The following is a 20175-nucleotide window of genomic DNA, read 5'->3' as shown; positions in this document are numbered from 1 at the left end:
GATGTTTGCTGAGGAAGCACCATGTGCAACCAGTGCCAGATGGCAAGCTCCCTGCATTGGCCTGGGCTTCTCTGCCTGGCGCAGAAGTGCCTGGCACATGTGCCCCTCTCTTCCTGGGATTGCAGGTTGCTTGAGCATCTGGGGAGATAAGACTGCCCTCTCAAAGGCCAGTTGTAAAGGATGCTGTGTTTGCTAACTTGTGCTTTTAATTTGACCTTTGGGGAAGGCAGTAGATTGTACAGTTAAGAGCGTATTTGAGGCCACGTGTGATGGCTCACACCTGTAATCCCAGCACTTTAGGAGGCCGAGGCGGGCAGATCACCTGAGGTCAGGAGTTCGAGACCAGTCTAACATGGAGAAACCCCTTGTCTACTAAAAATACAGAATTAGCTGGATGTGGTGGGACATGCTTGTAATCCCAGCCACTCAGGAGGCTGAGACAGGAGAATCGTTTGAACCCGGGAAGTGGAGGTTGCAGTGAGCCAAAATTGCGCCATTGCACTCCAGCTTGGGCAACAAGAGCGAAACTGTCTCAAAAAAAAAAAAGAAAAAAGCTTATTTGTCTCTGCCATCAGACAGATCTATGTTCTACTCCTATCCATGCTGGTCGCTAGGGGTTACTTACTCTCTCCATCCCAGCTTTCTCATCTGTAAAATGGGGACAATAAGAGTACCTTCCTAACAGGGCAGTTGTGAGGAGTAAGATGTTACAGGATGAATACTTAGCAGACACTGAATAGTAAATGTTAGCTCTTATTACAGGCTACAGGAAAGAACTTAGGAATTAGTTGCAGCAATTCATGGCAACTAGAACTATGTCCCATTGAGCTGTCGGAAGTGTCCTGAGGGATCACAAGATCACAGAATTTTATTTTATTCTTTCTGAAAAGAAAATCTTAGGGGAGTTTACCCAGTCTGTATGGGAGCCATGCAGATGATTCAGCTTAGCTCTTTAAAATAACTATTTTTAAATATAGAAGTAGGACTGCTGAGAAAAAAATAGTACTTTAAAGTATACATGGGTTGGCCAGGCGCGGTGGCTAATGCCTGTAATCCCTGCACTTTGGGAGGCTGAGACAGGCAGATCGCTTGAGCCTAGGAGTTCAAGACGAGCCTGGGCAACATGGCGAAACCCGTCTCTACAAAAAATACAAAAATTAGCTGGGCATGGTCATACGCACCTGTAGTCCCAGCTACTAGGGAGGCTGAGATGGAAGGATCTCTTGAGTGCAGGAGATCGAGGCTGCAGTGAGCCAAGATTGCACCACTGCATTCCAGTTCAGGTGAACAGTGAGACCCTGTCTCAAAAAAAAAGTATACGTGGGAGAAAATGTATTTAGAATTTCTTCTCTGTGTGTCCCTGCTAGCAACCGTAGTCTGGTACCTGATTAAGCAGCATCAAGAGGCGTCACACACGCTGATGAGTGTGGTAACTCAAAATATAGAGCCCTGATTCCACATACATGAGCTCCCATGTGTGGCTGAGGCTGTGCTGGGTCCTGGGGGCAGGAGGAGGATGGAGAGGCTGGCCCTACCATGGGGAAGGTTGTGGTCTAGCAGGATGGGGCAGGCTTCTAACCAATTAACATGTGCACAGTTTGGCAAGTCTCTCACAGAAGTCTGCAGCATGTGGGTGACCCCAATGGAAAAAGTGATTGAGCTCTAGGATAAGGAGGAGACTGGGGAGAACTTCAGAGAGCCCTTAGAACTTGGACTGGGACTAGGCACAGCAGCTCACGCCTATAATCCCAACACTTTGGGAGGCTGAGGCAGGAGGATCGCTTGAGCCCAGGAATTGAAGACCAACCCGACCAACATAGTGGAACCCTATCTCTACAAAAATTAAAAAAGAAAAAATTAGTTAAGCGTAGTGGCACGTACCTGTAGTTCCAGCTACTTGGAAGGCTGAAGTGGGAGGATCATTTGAGCCTGGGAGTTCCCAACTCCCAGTAAGCTGTAATCACACCACTGCACTCCAGCCTGGACAACAGAGTGAGACCCTCAAAAAAAGAACTTGAACTGGATCTTGAAGAATGAATAGAGTTTTCTGGGGGTCTATTAAGCCCTCCAGGCACGGGGAGCAGCCTGGCACAAGCATGGATATGTGGTAATTCATGTGTCACTTTAGGAACCACAGGAGTTCTAGCCCAGAGTGTGAAGGGACAGACTGCAGGACGTGCCTGAGAGGTAGGCAGGCACTAGGGCTCAGATGCTTGAATTTTGTATTCTGTTGGTGATGGATGCCTTGCATTAAGTGGAGGAAACATACCATTAGACCTTCATCTGCTTTGGAGGATGGAGTGGGTCGAGGGGAGGTTGGAGTCCCCATAGGAGGCTGTTGCAGTAATCCCAGCAAGGGCTGAGAGGGGCTTGGATCAGGGCAGAGGCAATGGGGTTGAGAAGAAGAGCAGAGATGAGCTGTTTGGGGGGAAATCAACTGGACTCTGGGAGTGTCTGGAAGTGATGCCAGAGGGAGGAGGAATGGTGACAGTGACCTTGAGGTCCTTGGTTTTGGTGACAGAGTGAATGATAGTGCAGACACAGGGATGGCTCAAGGAGAAGATAATGGCCAGTGAAATCTGCCAGCTTCATTCAGTAAACCCTGGGCGCACCTTCTTGGGAAAGGATCAGTTGGAACGTCTTATAGAACCCTGTCTGAACTTGGGCCAGGCTTCCCTTTGCTTTCACCTGAGTCAGCACCAGGGAGAAGGGCAGCTTTCCGTCCTTCACCTTTCCTCTGCCCAGATTTAACCAGGGAGGTGAACCTCTTCACGTTTCACATCTGTAAAATGATAAATCTTCAGCTTTCCAATGGCCCTGAGAGCAACCCTTCCCTCTGGCAATATCCACCCCAATTCAGCATACTACGGGGTCCTGAACAGCAGAGACCCTCAGGGAGAGAGGCTTTCTCTGTGTCCCCTGGAGATCTGATCTAGAGAGAGGTCTGGAAATTGAAGTTGCTGCCTGATGCTGGCTCAGCAGATTCAGCCCCTCAGGAAGGATTGGTATCTGCCAGAGGCCACCCAGGACTTGCTCAGAACCTTTAGGGAAGGGAGAGAAAGCTGCCCAGTGTCCTTGACCCTTGAAGTTCTAAGGGAGCCAGAAGCTGTCCCTCAGCTGGATTGGACTAGAGCAAGGGGTGTGCTGGTGGGCGGGCCTTCAAACAGACCCTTTGGAATTTGGGAGATTTTTTTACATGATTTGTCCTTGGGTTTGTTGTGTAAAGAAAGTAAATGAGAAAATGGTCTGAAACAAGAGCATTTCTTTCTCCTCCAGCTGCTCAGGTGAGACTCTGGCCTTGAAGGTAGCCGAGGGCCCACAGCACCCCCAGCGTATCCTCCTAGGCTCTGTAATCAAGATCCAAGAGAGGAAAGGATGGAATTGCTTGCTGTAATTTACTTACCGTCTTAGAGATAGTTCCACTTCGGTACATGCAGGTCTGGGTCGTTTGTGGCTATGATGTGTCCCACTGCGAATGTAATTTATTCAACAAACTCTCTGCTAACACTTGGGTTGTTTTCTGTATTCTACTCTCTAAACACTTCTGCTGAAGTGACTTTCTTCATACATATGAGTTTGCCCACCTTAGGTATCATCTGCAGGATAAATTTCTAGAAGTGAATTGCTGCCTCAAAGACTATCCTTTATCATTATTTTTTTTTAATAATTTCTAGGCCTCCTTTTAATAAATTGGGGCAGCCTTATTTTTCCCCCAGCAAGTGAATCTATTCTTTTGGGATGAGGTCGTACTTCCTGAGGGGAACGCAGGTGTTCCCTCTCGCTAAAGAGGCTACAACCCAGGCCAGCCACGGTGGCTCACGCCTGTAATCCCAGCACTTTGGGAAGCCAAGGCGGGCAGATCACAAGGTCAGGAGATTGAGACCATCCTAGCTAACACGGTGAAACCCTGTCTCTACTAAAAATACAGAAAATTAGCTGAGTGTGGTGGCAGGCGTCTGTAGTCCCAGCTACTCTGGAGGCTGAGGCAGGAGAATGGCATGAACCCGGGAGGTGAAGCTTGCAGTGAGCCAAGATCGCACCACTGCACTCCTGCCTGGGCGACAGAGCAAGACTCTGTCTCAAAAAAAAAAAAGGCCACAACCCAATGGTGTTCATTCTGTCCTGGCCATGACAGTCAGTCTTGGGTGTGAGTTCAGGCTCCCCAGAGCTTAACAGTCCACAGGCCTGATGGTTTCAAAGGAACTCTAGTTGTTGGAAAGCAGCAAAAGTAGAAGAACTGAGAAGGGGTCTTGACATGCAGAATAAAGCTGTCCCCTCTAAATATGTTTACACACTGCCATCTACTTGGCAAAAGACATAGAGGATCTTCAGCTTTTAGAAAGTCTGTATGCAAGGGTCCAGAAGGCAGAGAGAGTGGACTGGTCATTGTAGTGGGAATTGGCAAGAACAGGACTGCTGTGCTTGTCATTTCTCTCTGGGGCAGAGCTGATGTGAGGTGTGTTGAGGGGACAACAGTGCCTCTAGGGAGAAACTCAGTTCAGCGCCTTGGAGACCTTGGACCTGGTGTAGCCCAGCATTCCATGGGGCTTTTGGAATCCTGTTGCTGGCATCTGCCAACTCTAGGGAGCAAGAGTCCTGCTACTTTTTGCAATAAGTATGGCACTCCCAGCATTACTGAGTTTGGGGTAAGTTTCATAGTGTGTGTTCTTTTCTGACTCCTGGAGTGGGCCCTTCTGAAAAAACAGGAAGGAAACCAGCAAAAAAACAAGGAGGCCCGGCCAGGTGCGGTGGCTCACGCCTGTAATCTCAACACTTTGGGAGGCTGAGGCAGGCAGATCACGAGGTCAGGAGATCAAGACCATGCTGGCCAACATGGTGAAACCCCCATCTCTACTAAAATACAAAAAATTAGCTGGGCGTGGTGGTGCGTGGCTGTGGACCCAGCTACTCAGGAGGCTGAGGCAGGAGAATTGCTCGAACCCAGGAGGCAGAGGTTGCAGTGAGCCAAGATCAAGCCACTGCACTCCAGCCTGCTGACAGAGCAAGATTCCGTCTCAAAAAAAAAAAAAAAAAAACAAAGGAGCCCCACCACCTAGCAGGTCCTTTGCAATACTGCAATACGTTATTGACTCTAAGGAAGTAAGGGTTGTCTCTTATTATACAGAGAACACCCAGACTCAGAGTGGGGGTAAACAGCCTGTCCACTATTACACAGCCAGTAAGGGCAGAGCTGGGATTTCCAACTCAATTTGTATGACTCTAGAGCCCATGTCCCCTTCCTCCATCCTGGCCGGGCTCTGGCCCCGGGGAGTCCAGCCCACATAGAATCTTGGACTCACAGAGCCAGCCCCAAAGCTGAACCAGTCCCTTTCTTGCCTGAAGAATGGAAACCGCCACTGGCTTGAGACAAGTCCCTCCCCGACCTGCCCTATGGGTAGTGGGCAAGGAGACTTGCAACCATGTCACCCAGCAGTTAAGGGCCTAGGCTCAAATCAGATGTGGCTTCAGATACTGAAGTGAGTGACCTTGAAAAAGTCACTTCCTGTCTCCAACCCCAGCTTCCTCCTCTGTAAAATGGGCATAACAATTCTTGCACTTAAGATAGTCATGAGATACAAGGCTTTATGGCCTGTAGCACGTTCAGCCTGGTGCATGACAGGCAGACAAGACCCAGGGGCCAGCTCTAGCAAGGCCCAGGTGAGTTCTTGCCAGTGAGCCTGTGAGTGTCCCAAAAGAGGCATCCTGAGCCAGTTTTCAGCCTTTATGGATGCCAGGTCGCAAGCAGAAAGTTCCTTACAGGCATGTTTGCAGGCTATCTGGAGAGCTGCAGGGGTGTTCGCTTTGTCCTTCTGCCTCTCACTCTTTTGCTGCACCATTGCATTGGCACACAAGCTCACACATCCAGGGCACTTATGCTTACACCTCTTCTCAGGCCATACTCTCTCAAGTCCACCTTCTCTGAGGCCCAGCCTCGCCTGATTCCACTACTACTATTTTTTTTTTTTTTTTTTGAGACGGAGTCTCACTGTGTTGCCCAGGCTGGAGTGCAATGGCATAGTCTTGGCTCACTGCAACCTCCGCCTCCCAGATTCAAGCAATTCTCCTGCCTCAGCCTCCCGAGTAGCTGGGACTACAGGCGCCCGCCACCACACCTGGCTAATTTTTCTGTTTTTAGTAGAGACGGGGTTTTGCAATGTTGGCCAGGCTGGTCTTGAACTCCTGACCTCATGATCCGCCACCTTGGCCTCCCAAAGTGCTGGGATTACAGGCGTGAGCCACCACGCCTGGCTCCACTACTACTCTTAATAATTCTAATGGGTTCAGAAAATCTTTAGATTTTAAAAAATTATTGTTGTTGTAGTAGTTTATGGTACAATAGTTAAACAATACGGGAGAATATATAATAAAGCTCTCCCTCCCCTCTTTGGGCCCTTAGTTCTATTGACTGGAGGTGTCCACTTAAATTTCTTCTAGGCTGAGTGCGGTGGCTTATGCCTGTAATCCCAGCATTTTGGGAGGCCGAGGCTAGTGGATCATGAGGTCAGGAGTTCAAGACGAGCCTGGCCAAGATAGTGAAACCCTGTCTCTACTAAAAATACAAAAATTAGCCAGGTGTGGTGGCACCTATAATCCCAGCTACTCGAGAGTCTGAGGCAGAGAATTGAACCAGGGAGATGACGGTTGCAGTGAGATTGTACCATTGCACTCCGTCTAAAAAAAAAATTTCTTCTAGAAGATTCCTATGCGTATTCAAAGGTGTGTATAATCTTTTTTAACCTAAATAGGATTATGCTATACATATATTCCTGCAGTGTGCTTATTTTGGTAACATAGACATCTTTATCAGCAGGCGTGGACCTAGTTGGAAAGGCTGCATAGTATTCCATTGTCTAGATGAATATGATTAACCAGTCCTCTCTGGATGGCCATTTAGGTAGTTTCCTGCCTTGGGGGCATGTGTGGGTGTGTTGATTTTTATGGTTTTGTTTTTTGCTGCTACACGTATCTCTATAGGGACCCTTGTTGAGCACATTATCTTTGTGAACCTGTGTGAGTATATCAGCAGGATCCATCCCCAGAACTGGCATTGCTGGGCCCAAGGCAGGTACATTTTCTTTTTCTTTGTTGGCTATGGTTTCACCCCTGTTTTCTGCATACCATCTGGGCTTGTGCAGAGCCTGGGAGGCCTGAGGTGGACCAGACCCTTCTCGAGACCTACATATAAGCAGACACATAATGAACACGCCCTCAGTGCATAGACATAGTCTTGCAGTGGTGGCTCCTGGCCCTCGTGATCTGCCACGTCCAGCTCTTGGTGATTCAGAGCAGGGGAGGCCAACAGAGGAGCACTCTGAAGGGACCTCCTGCTGTTGGCCTTTCTAATCATACCAGGCAGCCTGTTGCCCCTCTGAGCAGCCATAGCCCTCAGCATTCAGTCAGACTTCAGAAAGTGAACTGTATTATTCACTGTCAAAGTTGTGAATTTTTTTTTTTTTAAGACGGAGTATTGCTCTTGTTGCCCAGGCTAGAGTGCAATGGCACGATCTCAGCACACTGCAACCTCCGCCTCCCGGATTCAAATGATTCCCCTGCCTCAGCCTCCCTAGTCGCTGGAATTATAGGCACCCGCCACCATGCCCAGCTAATTTTTGTTATTTTCAGTAGAGACAGGGTTTTGCCATGTTGGCCGAACTGGTCTCAAACTCCTGACCTCAGGTGATCCACCCGCCTCAGCCTCCCAAAGTGCTGGAATTACAGGCGTGAGCCACCGCGCTCGGCCTAAAGTTGTGAAATTTAATTTAATTTTTAACAGAGGCAGTTAAGGAAAGGCAGTTTGCTGGCCCCAGTCCAGATTGCCTTTCTCACAGGATAATTGTGGTGATTTTTGCTATTGAGAACAGTATGAAGAGAATCGCAGGCACCTAGGCCTAGCCTGGCTGGGCTTTCCTCTCTGTCACTCTGGAAATCTGGGATAGAAGGAAGGAAACGTAACATTTCTTTTTTTTTTTGAGACAGAGTCTCACTGTGTCACCCAGGCTGGAGTGCAGTGGCACGATCTCGGCTCACTGCAGCCTCTACCTCCTGGGTTCAAGTGATTCTCAAGTGATTGTCCTGCCTCAGCCTCCTGAGTAGCTGGGATTACAGGCGTCCACCACCACACCCAGCTGATTTTTGTATTTTCAGTAGAAACGGGGTTTCACCGTGTTGGCCAGGCTGGTCTCAAACTCCTGACCTCAGGTGATCATCCTGCCTCGGCCTCCCAGTGTTGGGATCACAGACGTGAGCCATTGCACTCGGCCAGGAAACGTAACCTTTCTAAGTTAAGCATCTAGTGCCTCCTATGTGCTGGGCCCTGGCAATCCTGAAGGGAACCGTTTTTGGGAGTAGCGCTGTCCCCGTCCTCTAGACAGAAGACTGCAGAGCAGAGAAGCATGTGTCCAGGTCACACAGTGAACAGAATGGTGGCTTTTAGACTCAACCAGTGGTTGTTTGCTGCTTTCTCCTTGCCTGATTTGGGCTATTGTGGGTGGTAAGAACTTGAACTCCACATGGGACCCCATGGCAGGCCTTATTCCAGGGCTGAGTCACTGCACAAAGCAATAACTGATGGTTGGAGCTGAGGGGCCTCTTAGTCACATGCCCATGCCAGGATCTCCCTTGTTGCAATCTCCTCTTCTAGTCCAAGTGAGCCAGAGCAGGCCAGTATGACAGGGAAGACCTGCCAGTGACTCAGTCTGCCTTCACTGCGCATGGCAGAAGGCACCCTGCAGAGCCAAGGGGCCACCGCAAACATCCCCTAAGCCAGTGTCCTTGGCTGCTTTCCCAGGCTACTTCTCGGGATGGAGATGCCAGGCCAATACGGCCCAGAGAAAGAGCTTGTAAGTCTGTCCCTTCCTTCTCTGACACCCACACACAGTGACGGATTATTTGTTGTCACATCAGCTGCTTCCGGAGGCCCTTGGGAGGGGAGAGCCAGTGGCAGGTCTGGCAGTGCTGCCCCGGATTCTGCTCTGGTGGCTCTCATCATGACTGCTGGTAAAGCCCTTTGCTCCCAGGAGCAGCCGGCCTGGTTCAGGGCCATGGGGACCGGTCTCTAACTCCATTTATCTTTCCCCCAGGAGAGCCTGCAGAGAAAGCTTCTCTGTGTGCACAGCCCTGAGACTTTTCTTCCAGAATTTCTCTGGGATGCATCCCCTTGGCCAGGGGCCTTTAGCTTCTAGACTTTCTTTGCAGCCTCCAAAGGAGGTCACAGAAAAGCCCAGTGGGGACTTCCTCGGGGCAATGGGATGAGGAGGGATATCACTGATTACACAGTCTCCTTTTGTGGGGCTAACTCATGAACCTTGCCTCCTGGAGGAGACTAGAGCTAGGTCACCAAGCTGCAGACCCTGGAGTTTCAGGCCCTGCCTGGCCCCCAGGCCTGCTGTGCTCTGCACATTGGACTCCTGCTGAGGAAAGGCAGCGGTGGCAGAGGATGTGCTAGGGGAGCAGGCTGGGCGCAGGGCCCTCTTGCTGACCGCCCCTCCCACTTCCCACTGGGCTGAGTCACTTCCTCTCTGGCTGCAGCAGGTACTCTCCCACAGGCTGGGAGCAGAGCAGGCCTCAGGGGGTGGGGTCACCCCATACAAAGAGAGCTCTGGTTAGAAGCAGCCAGTTCACTTATAACCCCCAAGGCAATAAAGTGCAGCATTTGGAGATGTGATATTGTGCATTAGATGATGATATTATGTATTCTTGACAAATTGGAGCTATACATGTCCTGCGTTTTAAAAATGAACAAAATCATCGCTCTCTTTTGGAACAGTGAAGATGACAGCACATGCATGAATCTTTGTCATCAGGGAGTCCTGGCTGAAATCGAGGGATTACTAATCCTCCTCTCTATCCGCCTCCCCAGCCCGTCAGCATCTGTCCTGAGCACAAAACAAATGGCTTCCAGTGGGTTCCTAAGGAGATTGTTCACAGCCACCAAGCTCCCGGGGAGAGGGTGCGTGCCTCCTTTGGGGCTGGCTGTCATTCAGACTCAGCGAAAAAGCCCTCACCAGAGCCTCGACCTGGGCCACAGTCTTTAGGCTTTGCTTTTTCAATAATGGAAGGGGAGAATCCACATCAGAAAGTGGTGCCAGTTAAAGAGAGAATCTGGGAAACACTGGGAATGGTTTCTGGCAAGCGGTGGGTGCCCATCAAATGATAATGAAAAAAAGACATACCTGCAGAGACTTGTCACAGGGAAGCGTCCTCAGCACGGAGCAGGGAGCACCTACCCTTCACCTAGCAAAGACCTGGTGATACTGCCAGCCACAGCATCATTCAGCTGTCCTGTGAAGGGAGGCATACTACCATCTCTGTTTTACAGATGAGGAAACTGAGGCCCCCAGAGGGTAGGTGACTAGTGTAGAGTCACAAGAGAAGTGAGTGTCAGAAGTTGAAAATTGAGCCCAGACCTCCATGACCCCCAAATCCATCTTGTTATCCCAGTTGGCATTTGCGTCACTGGTCCATGGCTTGAAACCCTTGGTTCTCTGAGCTATGAATTCCTCTGGGTTTCCTGGACTGCCTTTGTGGATGGAGAGCAGGTCTGTAGGTGTCCCTGGTAGAAGCATCTAAATGTGAGTATTAAGTGCACCAGGAGTGGTGCCCAGAGTACTTGTGTCAGGGAAGGGTGGGGGATGCTGCCTCTTGGCTCATGGAGGGATATCTCAGTAACCCAGCCTCTGACTCAGCCCTTTTCTCCAGAGAGGCCCCAGTCAGCAGCCCCTGAAATGCCTCCTTCTGAGGGAAGTATGGCTTATCTCCCTCCCTGCTCACCTGCAGCTTTGTGGCTTGACGGCACCTTGGTTGCAGGAGAATGATTGTTTAGAAGTAAGTCTAGAGGGTACTGTCCTCTCTATGCTTGGCATGCCTGGAACTATGCAGACATTGGGTGGAGAAGGAACAATTGAGGAATCAGTGTAGTCAGGGAAAAAGAATATGGGATACAGCATTGGAAAAGCTGTTTTTATATCCCAACTCTTCCAACAGCTAGCCAGGTGACTTCAGGAAGGTCTCAGAGTTCTGAGTGTCAATTTCTTTTTTCTTTTCTTTTTTTTTTTTTTTTTTTGAGACAAGGTCTCACTCTGTCCCCCAGACTAGAGTGGTACTGTCATGGCTCGCTGCAGCCTTGAACTCCTGAGCTCAACAATCCTCCAAACTAAGCAACCTAAAACTCCCAAGTAGCCGGGACTACGAGCTGTGCCCAGCTTTGAACTCCTGGGCTCAAGTGATTCTCCCACCTCGGCCTCCCAGAACGCTGGGGTAACAGGCATGAGCCACCATGCCCGAGCTCAATTTCTTTTTCTAGAAAATGTTGTGTTTTGTGTGTGTGTTGGGGGACATGATCAGTTGTCATTATGTACCAGCCCTCTACATCCATGGGTTCTGCATCTGTGGGTTCAACCAACTGCAGATCAAAAATGTTCAGGAACAAAAATGGATGGTTGTGTCTGGACTAAACATGTACAGACATTGTCTTTCTCCGTGCCCTCCCCTCCCCTCCCCTCCCCTCCCCTCTTTTCGGTGGAGTCTCGCTCTGTCACCCAGGCTGGAGTGCAGTGGTGCAATCTCGAGTCACTGCAACCTTGGCCTCCAGGTTCCAGCAATTCTCCTGCCTCAGCCTCCCGAATAGCTGGGATTACAGGCAAACAGTGCCACGCCCAGCTAATTTTTTTTGTATTTTTGGTAGAGATGGGGTTTCACCATGTTGGCCAGGCTGGTCTTGAACTCCTGACCTCAGGTGATTGCCCACCTTGGCCTCCTAAAGTGCTGGGATTACAGGTTTGAGCTACCGCACCCAGTCCTTTTTTTTGGTGACAGGGTCTTGCTCTGTCACCTAGGCCGGAGTACAATGGCACGATCACATGATCTGTGATTACACAGGCATGACCCGTGGCACCCAGCCATACTGTTTTTTTCTTGTCATTATTTCTTTTTTTTTTTTTTTTTTTTTTAGACAGAGTCTCGCTCTGTTGCCCAGGCTGGAGTGCAGTGGTGCGATCTCGACCCACTGCAAGTTCCGCCTCCCAGGTTCACTCCATTCTCCTGCCTCAGCCTCCCGAGTAGCTGGGACTATAGGCGCCCACCGCCATGCCTGGCTAATTTTTTGTATTTTTAGTAGAAATGGGATTTCACTGTGTTAGCCAGGATGGTCTGGATCTCCTGACCTCATGATCCACCTGCCTTGGTCTCCCAAAGTGCTTGGATTACAGGCATGAGCCACCACGCCTGGCCCTTCTTGTCATTATTTCTTAATACAGTATAATAACTACACAGCATTTCCATTGCATTAAGTATTGTAAATCTAGAGATTATTTAAAGTATATGGGCCTGGGCGTGGTGGCTCTCGCCTGTAATCCCAGCATTTTGGGAGGCTGAGGTGGACAGATCACTTGAGGTCCAGGAGTTTGAGACCAGCCTGGTCAATATGGTGAAACCCCATCTCTCCTAAAAATACAAAAATTAACTGGGCATGGTGGCATGCACCTGTAATCCCCACTACTCAGGAGCCTGGGGCATGAGAATCACTTGAACCCAGGAAGCAGAGGTTGCAGTGAGCCAACATCGTGCCACTGCACTCCAGCCTGGGTGACAGAGCGAGACTCCATCAAAAAAAAAAAAAAAAAAAAGTGTAGCATGGGAGTATATGTACGGGCTATATGCAAATACTACGTTATCTTATATTAGGGACTTAAGCATCCTTGGATTTTAGTATCTGTCAGAGGTCCTGGAACCAATCCCCCATGGATACTGAGGGATGATTATATTCGCAAGTGCTTTGTAAACTATAAAGCCATGTGTAAAAATTAATTATGTTGGTTAATCTGAGAGTGTGAGCTGCCCTTGCGGGTTCTAAGTCTGAAATTCACCACCCAGAGAGGTGCACAGCAATCTACAAGAGACCTGGCAGCCACCTAGTGTGGACAGGTGGTCCACACTAGAGCATGGGTGGTGACCTCAGTTGGATCACACATTCAGATTTCACATCACTCACCTCAAGTGTCATCATTTCACCCCAGGTGTAGTCAGATAAATGCATAGTTAGGCCAGAAGTTCTCTTCAGAGAAGCGAAAGTGGTTGAAATTTTTCTGACCAACAGAAGGACCTTCACACCACAAACCTGGAGTGGCATGGAGGACCTGTCACCAGTGTGAAGGGACAGGCCAGGCTGTCACTCCCACACTCCCCACATCTTGTCACAGGAAAGCAGATCGTTTGGCTGGATTTGGGGCATTCTCCCACACAGGGCCTGGTCCATCCCTTCGTCAGTGAGGGCTTCTGCACAGCTGCAGGCGTGTTGTGAATAGGTTTAATTTTTCAGTAGGGGTTCCTCTCCAGCAGCAAATGCTGTCTAAGCGTAACCCCTGGTGACCAGCCAGCTTAGACCCCGTTCTGCCTCATGCGTTTCTGACGTGGGACTTCTCCTGGACAGACCATCAAGTGCAGCCCCAGTTACCTACAGCTGTGGCACCCTGTCTCCAGCCGTGAGTTGGCAGATACTGGCTCGTCTGACCGTCTGTACTTCCTTCAGCGTCCCACTCCAGCCACTGACCTCTCCTTGGACATAGTTTTCCTGTGAATCACACTTTGTACCTCTTTATTCAACTGCTTCTGTCTCCTGCCCCAGCAGGGACCATGGTGCCTTATGGATGCCCAGCAAACAGCCCCACACTGTGTTCTCTTCCAGCTTTGCCCGGGCAGTGGGCTGGGTGCAGGGAGGCAGCGGGGGATGGGAGTTGCTCCCTCAGGGGAGCCCACAGCTTGAGATGGGGGAGTCAGACAGATACACCAATGTGCAGCACAGTGGGAGGGGATGGAGGTGTGCTCAGGTGCTCTGGGGGTTGGAGGAGGAGCAGCCAGCTTTGGCAGGAGGCCTTCTGTGAAGACTTTCTGCAGCAGGTGACATTTCAGTGAGGACCGAGGGAGAAGGATGTGCCAATCAGGGAGAGCGGGGCGGGGCAGGGGTGTTCATGGCATACTCGGGATTGTGTCATTTGGTGTGGCTGGATTTAGGGTGCATTTAAGGGCAGTGAGGCTGGAGAGGTAGTCTAGGTCTGGTTAGGCTCACTGAGGAATTGGGGTTCTTCCTGAAGAGCATGGAGCCTTTGGAGGACCTCCACAGTGGGCAGAGAGACAGCAGCCTCCTGGGATCTGATTGCCCAGCCCCACTCACGAACAGGTGACTGAGGTGGGCTCTTCGCATGGCGTGCATCCTTCCTGATCAACCTGCGGAGAGCAGGGCCCCACCATCCTGCACCTGGTGCAGAGAAACCATGTGAAGATGCACTGCAGAAAGACGCCACCAGGTGGCAGGCCCGGAGATTGCATGGAGGCCCCCCCACCCACCATTTCCTTGATATAGCACAGTATTGAAGAGAGGGGGCTATGCAAGACTGAATTCCTGTTCATGCCAGGCTGGTTCTGCCCAACATATATGAGACTGCACGTTCTGCCACTGTTGGCTGTGTACCCACAAGCCACAGGTCCCTCTGAACCTGTGAATCAGGTCTTGGTAGCTATTTGAGCAGGTTGGACTTCCTCCTCTACCTCCGGGGACCTGAGAGTAAGTTACAGACTTCATGACCGTTCACCCCGAAACACTTGAGTATGTATCACCTAAGAACAAGGACATTCTCCCATAGAACCACAATGCAATTTGCAAGTTCCGGAAATTTAGCTGATACAATACTATTATCTAATAAACAGTCTATATTCAGATTTTACCAGTTGCCCAGTCATGTCCTTTATACCTTTTTTCTCCAGGATCACCCATTGTATTTCTTTGTTGTATGTCTTTAGTCTCCTTTAATCTAGAATCATTCTTCAGCTTTTCTTTAATTATCTGACATGGATGTTTTTGAAACATACAGGCCTATTGTGAATGTCCTTCAATTTGGGTTTGTTTCATGATTAGATACGAATTATACATTTTTGGGGGGAAAAAAAAACTGCATGAGTAGATCGGGGCCGGTGGCTCACGCCTGTAATCCTAGCAGTTTGGGAGGCCAAGGTGGAGGATCACTTTAGTCCAGGAGTTCGAGACCAGCCTATGCAACATAGCAAGACCTCCTCTCTACAAAAAATTTAAAAAATTAGCCAGGTATGGTGACGTGTGCCTGTAGTCTCAGCTACCCAGGAGGCTGAGGTGGGAGAGTCACTTGGGTCTGGGAGGTGGAAGCTGCACTGCGGTCTGGGTGACAGAGCAAGACCCTGTCTTGGAAAAAAAAAAAATAGCATAAGTAGGACATGTTGATTAAGGGCATCATGTCAGGAGGCATGTGATGCCAGTATGTTCTGTTATTGGTGATAGTGACTTTGACCACTTGGTTAAGATTGCAGCTTGCCTTTTAAAAAACGTAGGTATATTTACACACAGTGATTTCACGTCTTTTAACTGTACTGTTCAATTGTTTTGACCAACGCACACACTCAGAAGCTATGTCCTTCGGCAGTAAAAGTTTTACAGCGCAATATATGTGCTCTGCCCTCCTCCTGCAATCCAGCTCCAGGAGATGTTAAGCTGGAGGCACCAGGTCTGAATTCCAGACTTCTCTCCACCACCCACACTTCACCTCCAACTGGAGCATGACCACAGACCCCTTCAGGGAGGCTGGCGGCCTCTTCATCCTGGACAGTCCCTTACTGTGTGCCAAGTAGGTAATTGCCAACATGTGTGCGCTCCTATGTAGCCGCCTGTGGGGATGCTTCTCTGTGTGTAGGGGGGACCCTCCATGCCTTGGCCAGGCTTCAGCTGCTTTGTAGTTGGGTAGACATGAGGACATACTGAGCTGGGGAGATCAGTGGCGACGTTTCATCCACTTAGTGCCATCTTTGTTTGTATCCCACATCCCTTTGGAGATTGGTGTGTCCACCAGGTTGAACCATGGGGTAGAGCTACCCCTGCCAGCTCTCCTGGACCTGGTCACATTATACCACTGGACTCTGGGCATCTTCAGCCTTAGAACCCTTATGTAGTTCTGATGGCTCTGATGGCCTGACTTTCACTGCCTTGCTGGGAGACCTGGGCTCACATAGCCCAGTAGCTTTAGGGTGAGATGACTTTAGCCCCAAATTGACAGAGTAAGATCAGGTACCCCCTACTCAGGCCGTGCAGTGGGAGCTGTCCCACAGGTGAGGCCCTCTCACCCTGAGGCCCATGCTTGCTCCCCAGGCTTGGCAAAGCAATGAAACCCCTTGCTTTCAGAATCGGGCACAGCTACAGCCTGCGGACGGCGGGGTGCCAGCTGGGCTCTCTTGCTCTCTCCTGGCCTCCTCCCCTCACCCTCATTGTTGCCACACTGAGCTTCTTGTTGAGTTCAGGTTCTAAGGGGACTGGTGCTGACTTGTGAGGATAGAATGTAGAAGAGTTGGCCGGGCATGGTGGCTCATGTCTGTAATCCCAGCACTTTGGGAGGCCAAGGCAGGCAGATTACCTAAGGTCAGGAGTTCGAGACCAGCCTGGCCAACATGCTGAAACCCTGTCTCCACTAAAAATAAAAAGTAAAAAATAAATTAGCTGGGTGTGGTGGTAGGTGCCTGTAATCCCAGGTACTTGGGAGGCTGAAGCAGAAGAATCACTTGAGCCCGGGAGGCGGAGGTTGCAGTGAGCAGAGATTGCGCCGTTGCACTCCAGCCTGGGCGACAGAGCAAGACTCTGTCTCAAAAAAGACAAAAAAGAAGAATGTAGAAGAGTTAACAGATTCAAAGCTCCAGAGACTGCTAAGCAAGGACGGTTGAGTTCCTGGGGCACTGAGTAGTGGGCCCTGCACCCCGGCCTGTGAACCAGGTGTCTGGGGGGACCTGGGCTCCCAGTCTTCCTGAGACCAGAGTAGCCAGGGCATCATCATCACAGATCTCGCTGTGAAGCCAGGGTCCCTCTGAGCGGGCCCCCTAGAGGAGTGTTTGTGGACCACTCGCAGGCGTGTCTCTGGTGGGACGCACAGCTGTATGATTGGAGGATGGGGCAGGGAGAGGAGGGTCTGTCCCTGGGAACTGTGTCTTTGCTCACCCTACTAGTAAGCCTGCAGCAGCTTCCGGTTTTCTGGGCCTGCCTCTTCATGACGCTTCCTTTGCTTCAGTCAACTGTGGGTAGCATGAAGGGGTGGCAGGAAGGGAGGCAGTCTTGCTCCCTCTTCCCCCGCGAGCGTCTTTTTCGTCTCCCTGCCCGTCTGCTGCCATCCTTCTGTCGGCCTGTGTCTTGGAGCAGTTCCCGTGCCATTTGCTTGAGTCGAATCCTGATGGGGGGAGGGATGGGTCAGGCTGAGCCCACTCATTGTCTGTGCCGCAGCTGCTCCCTACAAACTGTTGTCTAGACCATGCCTGTGCGTAGGCGCGTAGGCAGCGTCTACACAGATGTGACGCGCCTCCATGATGCTCTCCAGAGACCTGGGAAAGAAAGAGGAGGCTTACTGTTCCCAGGAAGACAGGGAACAGGGTCAGAAGGGTGGTGATACCAACTTACTACTGGAGGCAGTAGGCAGCGGAGGACAGGCCCAGGGCCACCGACCCTGGCAATGACTGTCACCAACTGGAGGGAGGGTATCCATTCACTCATGGAGTATCTGCTAGGCCAGACAGTGGGCTGCAGTGGTTTTGTATATATGTTTATACATTTGTTTTTCCTTGTGAAATGTTTAGCTGTGGTGGAATTTTTCTGGTGGAGGGGGGCAGACATTGAGCATATAAACACAAATAAATACATAATTACAAAATTTGGAAAGTACTATGGAGGAAAATTACAGACCACCGTGAGTGAGACTAACTGGGACCCACTGGTCATGAGGCTATCAAGGAAGACTTCTCTGAGGAAGTGATACTTACATTGAGAAGGATGCGTGGGAGTTAGCCAAGTAAAGAGCAGGAACACAGTGCCAGACACATTACTGCCCAGCTTTTAAAGATGTCTCTAGAAGCAGTTTTACCCTTCTCTGCTTTTATGTGAACGACATTGAATCTGCTTCCAGCATGAGCCTCTTTGGCAGAAGGCCCAGCCAAGCCTAACTGTGGCTTCTGCTCCATCTGGGGACTGTTGGGGCTCAGTGAGTTACACAATCCTAGTTATTCTCAAAATTAAGTCGTGGCTGTGCTCCCCAGTGGCACAGCTCTGAAAACAAATTGGGATGATGGGAGGTGAGCCTGGTAGATTAGACCTGCAGTGCATTGGATCATCCCTCCTACTTTCTGGTTCACCACATATAGTCAGTCTCCTAGAGTTTAGAATAAGGGCCAAAACAGGCCGGGCACGGTGCTTACGCCTGTAATCCCAACACTTTGGGAGGCCGAGGTGGGCATATCACCTGAGGTTGGGAGTTGGAGACCAGCCCGACCAACATGGAGAAACCCCGTCTCTACTAAAAACACAAAATTAGCTGGATGTGGTGGCACATGCCTGTAATCCCAGCTACTCGGGAGGCTGAGGCAGGAGAATCGCTTGAACCTGGGAGGCGGAGGTTGCGGTGAGCCAAGATCACGCCATTGCACTCCGGCCTGGGCAACAAGAGCTAGACTCCGTCTTAAAAAAAAAAAAAAAAAAAGAATAAGGGCCAAAACAATAGCATGTGAGGATTCCACCTTATTGGTGAAGACACACCTGTTCTTAGAGTAGGAGACGGCTTCCAAGAGCATCAGCAAAAACAAACTAAAGGAAAAGACTGAAATATTTAACTACATAAAAAATCAACCTTATTTTTAATTTTAATTTTAAAAAATTTTTAAATGTTATACTAATTTTATTGAGATGGGTCTCGCAACATTGCCCAGGCTGGTCTCGAACTCCCGGGCTCAAGCAATCCTCCCGCCTCGGCCTCCCAAAGTGCTGGAATTACAGACATGAGCCACTGCACCCAGCCCTTAACCTTTTCTGTTTTTTTTTTAATTAAAAAAAGGTTAAAGATGAAAAAGCTATATATTAGTTACATCCTTACGTAGAAAGAGCTTCTAAAAATCAGTAACACTAATACACACATAGCAGTAAAAAATAGAAAAAGAATATAAAGGAAATTCGTAAAAGAAATAATAAACACAGCCAGTAAGCGTATGAAACAAATTCAATCTCAGACATAATGAAAGAATTACGGATTTTAAAATGCTATGCTTTTTGTTGCCCACCAAATGGGCCATTTATAAGAGTAAGGAAATAACTGAGTCCTGGTGCAAGTTCTGGAACTCACTCTCCCACACTGCTGATGGGACTGTAAATTGGCATAGCCATCCTAGAAGCAGCCTGGCAACATATGTCAAATACCCTTAAAAACATGCCCCCCTTGTATTAGCCTAATGGGGATTTTTTTTAAATGCGCCCCACTTGACTCTGCAATTCTGCTTCTTGGAATTTATCCAGAGAGAGACAGATAAGTATGACAAGATGTATACTTGTTTTTTTTGAAATGGAGTCTTGCTCTGTTTCCCAGGCTGGAGTACAGTGGCGCAGTCTCGGCTCACTGCAAGCTCTGCCTCCCGGGTTCATGCTATTCTCCTGCCTCAGCCTCACGAGTAGCTGGGACTACAGGCGCCTGCCACCACACCCGGCAAATTTTTTGTATTTTTAGTAGAGACGGGGTTTCACTGTGTTAACCAGGTTGGTCTTGATCTCCTGACCTGGTGATCTGCCCTTGGCCTCCCAAAGTGCTGGGATTACAGGAGTGAGCCACCGCACCCGGCCAACAAGATGTATACTTGTATGTGCGTGACTATTAATTCTTTTTTTTTTTTTTTTTTTTTGAGACAGAGTCTCACTCTATCGCCCAGGCTGGAGTGCAGTGGCGTGATCTGGGCTCACTACAAGCTCCGCCTCCCGGATTGACACTGTTCTCCTGCCTCAGCCTCCCGAGTCGCTGGGACTACAGGCGCCTGCCACCACGCTCGCTCATTTTTTTTTTTTTTTTGGATTTTTGTAGAGACAGGGTTTCACCGTATTAGCCAGGATGGTCTTGATCTCCTGACCTTGTGATTCGCCCGCCTCGGCCTCCCAAAGTGCCGGGATTACAGGTGTGAGCCACCACGTCTGGCTAATTCTTTTTAAGTGGAAAGAACCTAGATGCCCATAAATAGGGAATGGTCAGAGAAATCACTGTATATTGTACCAAGGAACCTGTGTAGCTATCTCAAGTGATGTTGCAAAAGAATATTGTGATGCAGGGATGTTAATGGGTTTTTGTTTTGTTTTTTATAGCTTTATTGAGA

The 20175-nt window shown here is 49.6% G+C and overlaps 1 protein-coding gene across 6 annotated transcripts in view; it reads left to right on the top strand.

The window, feature by feature from the left end:
* STK40 (serine/threonine kinase 40) overlaps nucleotides 1–20175 on the top strand; it is a 48107-nt gene that overhangs the window by 2712 nt on the left and 25220 nt on the right. Inside the window, exon 2 of one of the 6 annotated variants that reach the window (XM_030941706.1) lies at nucleotides 15498–15647. The exons of 3 other annotated variants lie outside the window; for them this stretch is intronic. The gene's annotated coding sequence lies outside the window, so the exon portion shown is untranslated. Of the gene's footprint in view, nucleotides 1–15427; nucleotides 15652–20175 lie in introns of all 6 variants that reach the window. 2 more of the 6 variants (XM_030941708.1, XM_030941707.1) reach the window with 2 other exon arrangements.

Source organism: Rhinopithecus roxellana, chromosome 12, assembly GCF_007565055.1.
Source record: "Rhinopithecus roxellana isolate Shanxi Qingling chromosome 12, ASM756505v1, whole genome shotgun sequence".
NCBI classification, from domain to species: domain Eukaryota; kingdom Metazoa; phylum Chordata; class Mammalia; order Primates; family Cercopithecidae; genus Rhinopithecus; species Rhinopithecus roxellana.
The sequence above is the reverse complement of the archived record's forward strand: the minus strand, read 5'-3'. Positions and strand labels throughout refer to the sequence as shown.